This window comes from Diorhabda sublineata, chromosome 8 (genome assembly GCF_026230105.1).
Source record: "Diorhabda sublineata isolate icDioSubl1.1 chromosome 8, icDioSubl1.1, whole genome shotgun sequence".
Lineage (NCBI taxonomy): Eukaryota > Metazoa > Arthropoda > Insecta > Coleoptera > Chrysomelidae > Diorhabda > Diorhabda sublineata.
This window is the reverse complement of record NC_079481.1, coordinates 7,103,840-7,117,624: the sequence shown is the minus strand read 5'-3', so window position 1 is coordinate 7,117,624 and position 13,785 is coordinate 7,103,840. Positions and strand designations below refer to the sequence as shown.

Here is a 13,785-nt window from a genome sequence, read left to right as displayed (position 1 = left end):
TTAATTTGTACAAAAAATGTTGAATAACAGTTGGCAATATTAAAGATTCACGTTAATTATATAGATCAATTGTTTTCCGCTAGAGGGAGATTCTATAGTAAATTGAGAAATGGAGTTGAATTAAAAAGATTTTTCTCATCGTAATTGTTTTAAATTAAAAAGCCAATTTTTATACTTAAATTTTTGTAAAAAAACAGTCTCTCGGGATAAATGATGCTTTGTTTTTTTAAAAATACAGTTTCTAAAATTAAATGACGGTTGATTTTTCACAAAAGCAGCCTGTAAAGAAAAGTGACAGTTTGTTTTCGAAGAGGGCAGTCTCTAAAGAAAAATTATGACGTGAGACAGTTCCTAAACTCAACTGGCGGCTCGGTTTTGTCAAAGACAGTCTCCAAAGACAAATGACAGTTTGTTTCTTGAAAATACAATGTCTGATGACAAATGACGGTTTGGTTTTTGGAAAAGATGGTCTCTAAAGACTAAACAAGACTTGAGTTAGTTTCTTGACTTGCATGACGGCTCCTTCTTTGTAAAAGATAGTCTTCAAAGAAAAATGACAGTTGGTTTTTGGAAAAGACAGTCTCTAAAGACAAACAATGACTTCAGACAGTCACTTGACACAAATGACAGTTGGTTTTTGGAAAAGGCAGTCTCTAAAGACAAACAATGACTTCAGACAGTCTCTGAACACAAATGACGGTTGGTTTTTGGAAAAAACAGTCTATTAAGACAAATAATGACTTCAGACAGTCTCTGAACACAAATGACAGTTGGTTTTTGGAAAATACAGTGTCTAAAGACAAATAATGACTTCAGACAGTCTCTGAACACAAATAACGGTTGGTTTTTGGAATAGACAGTCTCTAAAGGCAAATAATGAGTTCAGAGAGTCAAATGTGTGTACAAGTCTGTAAGTGTGTAAAGACAACTAATGACTTCAGACAGTCTCTTAACACAAATGACAGTTGGTTTTTGGAAAAGACAGTCTCTAAAGACAAACAATGATTTCAGACAGTCTCTGAAGACAAATAACGGTTGGTTTTTGGAATAGACAGTCTCTAAAGGCAAATAATGAGTTCAGAGAGTCACTTGACACAAATGACGGTTTGATTTTTGGAGAAGACAGTCTCTAAAGGCAAATAATGAGTGCAGACAGTCTCTCAACACAAACGACAGTTGATTTTTGGAAAAGACAGTGTGTAAAGACAACTAATGACCTCAGACAGTCTCTTAACACAAATGACAGTTGGTTTTTGGAAAAGACAGTCTCTAAAGACAAACAATGATTTCAGACAGTCTCTGAAGACAAATAACGGTTGGTTTTTGGAAAAGACAGTGTGTAAAAACAACTAATGACCTCAGACAGTCTCTTAATACAAATGACAGTTGGTTTTTGGAAAAAACAGTCTATTAAGACAAATAATGACTTCAGACAGTCACTTGACACAAATGTCGGTTGGTTTTTGGAAAAGACAGTCTCTAAAGACAAATAATGACTTCAGACAGTCTCTTAACACAAATAACGGTTGATTTTTGGAAAAGACAGTGTGTAAAGACAACTAATGACCTCAGACAGTCTCTTAACACAAATGACAGTTGGTTTTTGGAAAAGACAGTCTCTAAAGACAAACAATGATTTCAGACAGTCTCTGAAGACAAATAACGGTTGATTTTTGGAAAAGACTAGTCTCTAAAGACAAACAATGATTTCAGACAGTCTCTGAAGACAAATAACGGTTAGTTTTTGGAATAGACAGTCTCTAAAGGCAAATAATGAGTTCAGACAGTCACTTGACACAAATGACGGTTTGATTTTTGGAGAAGACAGTCTCTAAAGGCAAATAATGAGTTCAGACAGTCACTTGACACAAATGACGGTTTGATTTTTGGAGAAGACAGTCTCTAAAGGCAAATAATGAGTTCAGACAGTCAAATGTGTGTACAAGTCTGTAAGTGTGTAAAGACAACTAATGACTTCAGACAGTCTCTTAACACAAATAACGGTTGATTTTTGGAAAAGACAGTCTCTAAAGGCAAATAATGAGTTCAGACAGTCACTTGACACAAATAACGGTTGATTTTTGGAAAAGACAGTGTGTAAAGACAACTAATGACCTCAGACAGTCTCTTAACACAAATGACAGTTGGTTTTTGGAAAAGACAGTCTCTAAAGACAAACAATAATTTCAGACAGTCTCTGAAGACAAATAACGGTTGGTTTTTGGAAAAGACAGTGTGTAAAGACAACTAATGACCTCAGACAGTCTCTTAACACAAATGACAGTTGGTTTTTGGAAAAAACAGTCTATTAAGACAAATAATGACTTCAGACAGTCACTTGACACAAATGACGGTTGGTTTTTGGAAAAAACAGTCTATTAAGACAAATAATGACTTCAGACAGTCTCTTAACACAAATAACGGTTGATTTTTGGAAAAGACAGTCTCTAAAGACAAACAATGATTTCAGACAGTCTCTTAACACAAATAACGGTTGATTTTTGGAAAAGACAGTGTGTAAAGACAACTAATGACCTCAGACAGTCTCTTAACACAAATGACAGTTGGTTTTTGGAAAAGACAGTCTCTAAAGACAAACAATGATTTCAGACAGTCTCTGAAGACAAATAACGGTTGGTTTTTGGAAAAGACAGTGTGTAAAGACAACTAATGACCTCAGACAGTCTCTTAACACAAATGACGGTTGATTTTTGGAAAAGACAGTGTGTAAAGACAACTAATGACCTCAGACAGTCTCTTAACACAAATGACAGTTGGTTTTTGGAAAAGACAGTCTCTAAAGACAAACAATGATTTCAGACAGTCTCTGAAGACAAATAATGGTTGGTTTTTGGAAAAGACAGTGTGTAAAGACAACTAATGACCTCAGACAGTCTCTTAACACAAATGACAGTTGGTTTTTGGAAAAAACAGTCTATTAAGACAAATAATGACTTCAGACAGTCACTTGACACAAATGACGGTTGGTTTTTGGAAAAAACAGTCTATTAAGACAAATAATGACTCCAGACAGTCTCTTAACACAAATAACGGTTGATTTTTGGAAAAGACAGTGTGTAAAGACAACTAATGACCTCAGACAGTCTCTTATCACAAATGACAGTTGGTTTTTGGAAAAGACAGTCTCTAAAGACAAACAATGATTTCAGACAGTCTCTGAAGACAAATAACGGTTGGTTTTTGGAATAGACAGTCTCTAAAGGCAAATAATGACTTCAGACAGTCTCTTAACACAAATAACGGTTGATTTTTGGAAAAGACAGTGTGTAAAGACAACTAATGACCTCAGACAGTCTCTTAACACAAATGACAGTTGGTTTTTGGAAAAGACAGTCTCTAAAGACAAACAATGATTTCAGACAGTCTCTGAAGACAAATAACGGTTGGTTTTTGGAATAGACAGTCTCTAAAGGCAAATAATGACTTCAAACAGTCTCTTAACACAAATAACGGTTGATTTTTGGAAAAGACAGTGTGTAAAGACAACTAATGACCTCAGACAGTCTCTTAACACAAATGACAGTTGGTTTTTGGAAAAGACAGACTCTAAAGACAAACAATGATTTCAGACAGTCTCTGAAGACAAATAACGGTTGGTTTTTGGAATAGACAGTCTCTAAAGGCAAATAATGACTTCAGACAGTCTCTTAATACAAATAACGGTTGATTTTTGGAAAAGACAGTGTGTAAAGACAACTAATGACCTCAGACAGTCTCTTAACACAAATGACAGTTGGTTTTTGGAAAAGACAGACTCTAAAGACAAACAATGATTTCAGACAGTCTCTGAAGACAAATAACGGTTGGTTTTTGGAATAGACAGTCTCTAAAGGCAAATAATGACTTCAGACAGTCTCTTAACACAAATAACGGTTGATTTTTGGAAAAGACAGTGTGTAAAGACAACTAATGACCTCAGACAGTCTCTTAACACAAATGACAGTTGGTTTTTGGAAAAGACAGACTCTAAAGACAAACAATGATTTCAGACAGTCTCTGAAGACAAATAACGGTTGGTTTTTGGAATAGACAGTCTCTAAAGGCAAATAATGACTTCAGACAGACTCTTAACACAAATAACGGTTGATTTTTGGAAAAGACAGTCTCTAAAGACAAACAATGATTTCAGACAGTCTCTTAACACAAATAACGGTTGATTTTTGGAAAAGACAGTGTGTAAAGACAACTAATGACCTCAGACAGTCTCTTAACACAAATGACAGTTGGTTTTTGGAAAAGACAGTCTCTAAAGACAAACAATGATTTCAGACAGTCTCTGAAGACAAATAACGGTTGGTTTTTGGAAAAGACAGTGTGTAAAGACAACTAATGACCTCAGACAGTCTCTTAACACAAATGACAGTTGGTTTTTGGAAAAAACAGTCTATTAAGACAAATAATGACTTCAGACAGTCACTTGACACAAATGACGGTTGGTTTTTGGAAAAAACAGTCTATTAAGACAAATAATGACTCCAGACAGTCTCTTAACACAAATAACGGTTGATTTTTGGAAAAGACAGTGTGTAAAGACAACTAATGACCTCAGACAGTCTCTTATCACAAATGACAGTTGGTTTTTGGAAAAGACAGTCTCTAAAGACAAACAATGATTTCAGACAGTCTCTGAAGACAAATAACGGTTGGTTTTTGGAATAGACAGTCTCTAAAGGCAAATAATGACTTCAAACAGTCTCTTAACACAAATAACGGTTGATTTTTGGAAAAGACAGTGTGTAAAGACAACTAATGACCTCAGACAGTCTCTTAACACAAATGACAGTTGGTTTTTGGAAAAGACAGTCTCTAAAGACAAACAATGATTTCAGACAGTCTCTGAAGACAAATAATGGTTGGTTTTTGGAAAAGACAGTGTGTAAAGACAACTAATGACCTCAGACAGTCTCTTAACACAAATGACAGTTGGTTTTTGGAAAAAACAGTCTATTAAGACAAATAATGACTTCAGACAGTCACTTGACACAAATGACGGTTGGTTTTTGGAAAAAACAGTCTATTAAGACAAATAATGACTCCAGACAGTCTCTTAACACAAATAACGGTTGATTTTTGGAAAAGACAGTGTGTAAAGACAACTAATGACCTCAGACAGTCTCTTATCACAAATGACAGTTGGTTTTTGGAAAAGACAGTCTCTAAAGACAAACAATGATTTCAGACAGTCTCTGAAGACAAATAACGGTTGGTTTTTGGAATAGACAGTCTCTAAAGGCAAATAATGACTTCAGACAGTCTCTTAACACAAATAACGGTTGATTTTTGGAAAAGACAGTGTGTAAAGACAACTAATGACCTCAGACAGTCTCTTAACACAAATGACAGTTGGTTTTTGGAAAAGACAGTCTCTAAAGACAAACAATGATTTCAGACAGTCTCTGAAGACAAATAACGGTTGGTTTTTGGAATAGACAGTCTCTAAAGGCAAATAATGACTTCAAACAGTCTCTTAACACAAATAACGGTTGATTTTTGGAAAAGACAGTGTGTAAAGACAACTAATGACCTCAGACAGTCTCTTAACACAAATGACAGTTGGTTTTTGGAAAAGACAGACTCTAAAGACAAACAATGATTTCAGACAGTCTCTGAAGACAAATAACGGTTGGTTTTTGGAATAGACAGTCTCTAAAGGCAAATAATGACTTCAGACAGTCTCTTAACACAAATAACGGTTGATTTTTGGAAAAGACAGTGTGTAAAGACAACTAATGACCTCAGACAGTCTCTTAACACAAATGACAGTTGGTTTTTGGAAAAGACAGACTCTAAAGACAAACAATGATTTCAGACAGTCTCTGAAGACAAATAACGGTTGGTTTTTGGAATAGACAGTCTCTAAAGGCAAATAATGACTTCAGACAGTCTCTTAACACAAATAACGGTTGATTTTTGGAAAAGACAGTGTGTAAAGACAACTAATGACCTCAGACAGTCTCTTAACACAAATGACAGTTGGTTTTTGGAAAAGACAGACTCTAAAGACAAACAATGATTTCAGACAGTCTCTGAAGACAAATAACGGTTGGTTTTTGGAATAGACAGTCTCTAAAGGCAAATAATGACTTCAGACAGTCTCTTAACACAAATAACGGTTGATTTTTGGAAAAGACAGTGTGTAAAGACAACTAATGACCTCAGACAGTCTCTTAACACAAATGACAGTTGGTTTTTGGAAAAAACAGTCTATTAAGACAAATAATGACTTCAGACAGTCACTTGACACAAATGACGGTTGGTTTTTGGAAAAAACAGTCTATTAAGACAAATAATGACTCCAGACAGTCTCTTAACACAAATAACGGTTGATTTTTGGAAAAGACAGTGTGTAAAGACAACTAATGACCTCAGACAGTCTCTTATCACAAATGACAGTTGGTTTTTGGAAAAGACAGTCTCTAAAGACAAACAATGATTTCAGACAGTCTCTGAAGACAAATAACGGTTGGTTTTTGGAATAGACAGTCTCTAAAGGCAAATAATGACTTCAGACAGTCTCTTAACACAAATGACGGTTTGATTTTTGGAGAAGACAGTCTCTAAAGGCAAATAATGAGTTCAGACAGTCAAATGTGTGTACAAGTCTGTAAGTGTGTAAAGACAACTAATGACTTCAGACAGTCTCTTAACACAAATGACAGTTGGTTTTTGGAAAAGACAGTCTCTAAAGACAAACAATGATTTCAGACAGTCTCTGAAGACAAATAACGGTTAGTTTTTGGAATAGACAGTCTCTAAAGGCAAATAATGAGTTCAGACAGTCACTTGACACAAATGACGGTTTGATTTTTGGAGAAGACAGTCTCTAAAGGCAAATAATGAGTGCAGACAGTCTCTCAACACAAACGACAGTTGGTTTTTGGAAAAGACAGTCTCTAAAGACAAACAATGATTTCAGACAGTCTCTGAAGACAAATAACGGTTGGTTTTTGGAATAGACAGTCTCTAAAGGCAAATAATGACTTCAGACAGTCTCTTAACACAAATAACGGTTGATTTTTGGAAAAGACAGTGTGTAAAGACAACTAATGACCTCAGACAGTCTCTTAACACAAATGACAGTTGGTTTTTGGAAAAGACAGTCTCTAAAGACAAACAATGATTTCAGACAGTCTCTGAAGACAAATAACGGTTGATTTTTGGAAAAGACAGTCTCTAAAGGCAAATAATGAGTGCAGACAGTCTCTCAACACAAACGACAGTTGGTTTTTGGAAAAGACAGTCTCCAAAGACAAATAATGACTTCAGACAGTCTCTTAACACAAATAACGGTTGATTTTTGGAAAAGACAGTGTGTAAAGACAACTAATGACCTCAGACAGTCTCTTAACACAAATGACAGTTGGTTTTTGGAAAAGACAGTCTCTAAAGACAAACAATGATTTCAGACAGTCTCTGAAGACAAATAACGGTTGATTTTTGGAAAAGACAGTCTCTAAAGACAAATAATGATTTCAGACAGTCTCTGAAGACAAATAACGGTTGTTTTTTTGAATAGACAGTCTCTAAAGACAAATAATGAGTTCAGACAGTCTCTGAAGACAAATAACGGTTGGTTTTTGGAAAAGACAGTATGTATAGACAAATAATGACGGTGCAGTTTCGAAAAAGACCGTCTCTAAATACAAATGACGGTTTGATTACGTAAAGAACAGTCACTAAACGCAATTAACGGTTCGTTTTTATATAAAAAAAACATTTCTGTAACTAGCAATCAATTTTGAATTACTTTACTTGGATGACCACTCAAGCTTACATTCAAAACTACCCTATACTATATATTCTTCTTATACCCTGCAAAGGGAACCTAACTTTAACGAAAACATCAAAAAACCCATGGAATTTCTCTACTGTACACAGAAATTCTCTCAAAAAGAAAATGTTTGCGAATCCAAAAAAATATTACGTCGACTTTTTTAAACTAGATAGATGTCAATTTGATTTTCTCGAACGTGGTGCTTTGTTCTAATCTGTTAAAATCACGTCCACCATTTTTCGATTTACCTAAAACTTTGTAATTTATTAATATCAATCATTACGTATTAAATTATTTAGATTCGTTATGAATATATTTTTTTATTTTCATTGTTAACTTGTTTTTACTTCCACGCGATTGTTATGTAATAGAGAAATTGATTCGTGGGCATTTCTCTATATACGTACAAATCGGTCAAGGCCACTCAAATAATAAAAAGAAAACATTTTATCAAAAGAAAAAAGTCGCTTCTCATGATGTTTGGTAAACATGCTAAATTATTAGATATAAAATGCTTAGTAACAAAGTTTTCATGTCAAAATATCGTGATTCGTGAATGTATCTGACCAGATTTTAGTATGACCACCTCGAATAAAACTAAATTTATTCACTGTGATAATCGACAAGGTTTCAATGCACCATGTGATACTTGTATGGATTAGTGAAAAGTGCTCTAATTGATAAAAAGCTTTCTAAACAAAAGGCCGAAGAAAAAGTACAATAAAACCCTCTTCAGAGGGTCATACAAGGTACTTGGGACATTCGAATGACTCGAAAAATGTCAGTGGTATACGACAAATCACGCAAGATGACAGACAGACCGAAGACAGATGGACAAAATGGGCTAAAACTCCCACAGACCGAACACACGCAGAACTGTAGGCAGACCACCAAAGAGGTGGTACGAGAGTTGGAGTTCAGCTTCTCAGGAAGATCCAGGAAGAGGGCCAAACGTACAGGATTGAACAGGACCTGGTTCTATTGAAAGAGGAAGAAGAAAACGCAAAATGTTCATTATCCAAGATGTAAAGTTAGGATTGGATCTTCAAATTTGTAGCACTTGAAGTGGATTTCCATAATCTGTATCCATTAATTGTTTCTAATTGAACCAGAACGCGATATCTCAGCTGTTGAGTGTCAGTTTAAACCATAATCCAGATAAAATTCCAAATAATTTAATTAAAATTCATACAGTGGAAATATTATTTTTTCCTTTCAATTGATAATTGGAAATAAAAGGAAATTCGCGTAAATTTGTTATTTTTTTTATTGCATATTTTTAATTTTGTCGTTATTCAAAAAATAAATATCAAAAACGACTTTTTTTACAAAGTAAATGTGGTCAGAAGACGATATCGAATCCTTACAGAAACCCCAGTGCGTGTATAGCGAAATCATAAAAAAAACCAACATCCTGAACAAATAAGGAATCAGTTTACAATTTTTTCTTAAGGATATACGAGGGTGGCCCCAGAAGCACCTGGCACAACAAAGAAAACACAAAAATTTTGGAATTTCTCCTTTTAGCTATTAACTGCCGACATCGCCTCTTCATTGTTGGAAAATATTTGACCACCGATACATTTTTTCAAGTCTCAGAACATAAAATCAGGGGCTAAATCTGGCGAATAGAGCGCATGAGGTAGCAATTCAAATTTTCTTTTTAACCGTTTTTATTTAATTTCTTTGCCCAAACGTGGCAAAAAGTTCAAAAAAATACTCGCCATTGATAATTTTTCCTTTTTCAATGAAAATTATACAACGCGCATCTCAAAAAACCGACGCCATGACCTTGCCTGCAGATGGAAGAGTCTTTGTCATCTTTGGAGACGCTTCTTCCTTCTAAGTCCATTGTTTTGATTTTAAAGTGATGGACACACGTTTCATCATCGCCAAACACTCGATAGAAACATCTTCAAGACGCTGTTTTTGTTCCATTGTGAGTACACACGGCACCCAACTAGCGCACAGCTTTCCCATGTCCAAATTGTGCAAATATAGTATGTGATCAGAACAACAGATGGCTCTGTAATAGCTAGTAGTAGCGCAGCGACTTTCTCAATGCTGAACATTAACCTCAAAGTACTACAGGTACTTCCTGGTGCTCTGACGTAACTACCGCCGTCTCTAGGTCAGGCTAGGTACTTATTGAACCATCCTCGTACATTGAGTATACATACAAAAGCTTTAAAGCTGATATAAAAATAGATCTCGTTAATTTTAGATTTATTATTAAATGTACTTGTTTTGTTAACTCCCTGTATATAAAATGTTCACACTAACGGTTTTTGTTTTGTTAACTCCCTGTATATTAAATGTTCAAACTAACGGTTTTTGTTTTGTTAACTCCCTGTATATTAAATGTTCAAACTAACGGTTTTTGTTTTGTTAACTCCCTGTATATTAAATGTTCACACTAACGATTTTTGTTTTGTTAACTCCCTGTATATTAAATGTTCACACTAACGGTACTTGTTTTGTTAACTCCCTGTATATTAAATGTTCAAACTAACGGTTTTTGTTTTGTTAACTCCTTGTATATTAAATGTTCACAGTAACGGTACTTGTTTTGTTAACTCCCTGTATATTAAATGTTCACACTAACGATTTTTGTTTTGTTAACTCCCTGTATATTAAATGTTCACACTAACGGTACTTGTTTTGTTAACTCCCTGTATATTAAATGTTCACACTAACGGTTTTTGTTTTGTTAACTCCCTGTATATTAAATGTTCACACTAACGGTACTTGTTTTGTTAACTCCCTGTATATTAAATGTTCAAACTAACGGTTTTTGTTTTGTTAACTCCCTGTATATTAAATGTTCACACTAACGGTACTTGTTTTGTTAACTCCCTGTATATTAAATGTTCAAACTAACGGTTTTTGTTTTGTTAACTCCCTGTATATTAAATGTTCACACTAACGGTACTTGTTTTGTTAACTCCCTGTATATTAAATGTTCAAACTAACGGTTTTTGTTTTGTTAACTCCCTGTATATTAAATGTTCACACTAACGGTACTTGTTTTGTTAACTCCCTGTATATTAAATGTTCAAACTAACGGTTTTTGTTTTGTTAACTCCCTGTATATTAAATGTTCACACTAACGGTACTTGTTTTGTTAACTCCCTGTATATTAAATGTTCAAACTAACGGTTTTTGTTTTGTTAACTCCCTGTATATAAAATGTTCACAATAACGGTTTTTGTTTTGTTAACTCCCTGTATATTAAATATTCAAACTAACGGTTTTTGTTTTGTTAACTCCCTGTATATTAAATGTTCAGTTTTGGTTCTGTTTTATTTTAGAGCATCCCCAGAAAGTTTTTATCATCTACTTAACTTTCATTAAAAAAAAATTCTTATATTTTTTTAATAAGTTTGCCATTTGAACTCCAAACTAATCTACTTTCAAGTTTTTTTGAAGGTTCTCTTGAAACCACTAAAAGGCGTATCTTTAATTAAAAAGGAAGTTTTTCCTAACTTTGAGGAATTCTTCGAATATAATAATTTAAATAGTTTTATAAGTCAAATTTTCATATTTTAAATTTAAAAAAAATCATCGTAAAGAAAATTTGATTATCGAAGATACACGCTTTGTAATATACAAATATAATACTAAAATGTATCCCTTGAAATTAGTATTACTTTTCAAATTATTATCACCTCTGTATGTTTTTTTAAACACAGTGTATAGTGAAAAGCATCATCATATTTATAGTCAATAATTTTGATATTTGATACCCCTTACCTACGCATATGTCTTTTGTATATGAAATTAATGTCATATTTCCGCATTTATCTATTTTTGTATACATATATATTTTTTGCAATGCTGACCTACTCCACACACACACACAGACACACACACACACACATACATACACAAGTAAGGTCTATTTTTAAATTCCCGCAAGGATTCATCAGCAACGATGTAATTTATAGTCACCATTCGGAAACGATGCGTCGGCGCATAAAATTTGAGGTTATAAATAGGGAGAATAGGTTTTGTATATATACAGGGTGATTCATTAGTGCGATAAAGTTCAGTGTCTCCTTTGTCTTTCGAGATATCAATTCGAAAATTTTAGGGGTTATAGTCTTGACATTTTAAAATTATTTACAATCTTACAGGGTGTTCCAGAATGAAACATCCCATATTTATTGCATGTTGTGTTCTATGGGGTATTTGAAAAGTTATAACAAATTTTCTATAAAAATCGTATCAAGTACAATACCCTGTAAACATTCGAAAAGTACTAAAATTTTCGAAAAATTATTTATTTCTTTAATATTCATCGAATCTGTTACAGGGTGAATCAAAATACTAATACATTATTTTCTTGTTTTTTTTTTTTGAATGAATTACGCTGTATTTTATTACATACTTGCAATGAGATCGATTTCCTCGTTAAAATTATATAGAGTTGTCATGTGTTCTACGTGGTATTTGAAAAGTTATAACAAATTTTCTATAAAAATCGTATCAAGTACAATACCCTGTATAGTGTAAGAGAAATTCAAGACTGAATATATGTTGCTTCGAAAACATTGGAATAGTAGTAAAATTTTCGAAAAATTATTTATTTCTTTAATATTCATCGAATCTGTTACAGGGTGAATCAAAATACTAATACATTATTTTCTTGTTTTTTTTTTGAATGAATTACGCTGTATTTTATTACATACTTGCAATTAGATTGATTTCCTCGTTAAAATTATATAGAGTTTGTGATGTGTTCTACGGGGTATTTGAAAAGTTATAACAAATTTTCTATAAAAATCGTATCAAGTACAATACCCTGTATAGTGTAAGAGAAATTCAAGACTGAATATATGTTGCTTCGAAAACATTGGAATAGTAGTAAAATTTTCGAAAAATTATTTATTTCTTTAATATTCATCGAATCTGTTACAGGGTGAATCAAAATACTAATTCATTATTTTCTTGTTTTTTTTTCAAATGAATTACCCTGTATTTTATAACATACTTGCAATTAGATTGATTTCCTCGTTAAAATTATATAGAGTTTGTGATGTGTTCTACGGGGTATTTGAAAAGTTATAACAAATTTTCTATAAAAATCGTATCAACTACAATACCCTGTATAGTGTAAGAGAAATTCAAGACTGAATATATGTTGCTTCGAAAACATTCAAATAGTAGTAAAATTTTCGAAAAATTATTTATTTCTTTAATATTCATCGAATCTGTTACAGGGTGAATCAAAATACTAATTCATTATTTTCTTGTTTTTTTTTTCAAATGAATTACCCTGTATTTTATTACATACTTGCAATTAGATTGATTTCCTCGTTAAAATTATATAGAGTTTGTGATGTGTTCTACGGGGTATTTGAAAAGTTATAACAAATTTTCTATAAAAATCGTATCAACTACAATACCCTGTATAGTGTAAGAGAAATTCAAGACTGAATATATGTTGCTTCGAAAACATTCGAATAGTAGTAAAATTTTTGAAAAATTATTTATTTCTTTAATATTCATCGAATCTGTTACAGGGTGAATCAAAATACTAATACATTATTTTCTTGTTTTTTTTTTGAATGAATTACGCTGTATTTTATTACATACTTGCAATTAGATTGATTTCCTCGTTAAAATTATATAGAGTTGTCATGTGTACTACGGGGTATTTGAAAAGTTATAACAAATTTTCTATAAAAATCGTATCAAGTTCAAAACCCTGTATAGTGTAAGAGAAATTCAAGACTGAATATATGTTGCTTCGAAAACATTCGAATAGTAGTAAAATTTTTGAAAAATTATTTATTTCTTTAATATTCATCGAATCTGTTACAGGGTGAATCAAAATACTAATACATTATTTTCTTGTTTTTTTTTTGAATGAATTACGCTGTATTTTATTACATACTTGCAATTAGATTGATTTCCTCGTTAAAATTATATAGAGTTGTCATGTGTTCTACGGGGTATTTGAAAAGTTATAACAAATTTTCTATAAA

At 32.9% G+C, this 13,785-nt stretch overlaps 1 protein-coding gene across 9 annotated transcripts in view; it reads left to right on the top strand.

Annotated features, from left to right (window-relative positions):
• Positions 1-13,785, top strand: part of LOC130448002 (protein turtle) — a 64,485-nt gene that overhangs the window by 2,522 nt on the left and 48,178 nt on the right. The window lies entirely within an intron of this gene.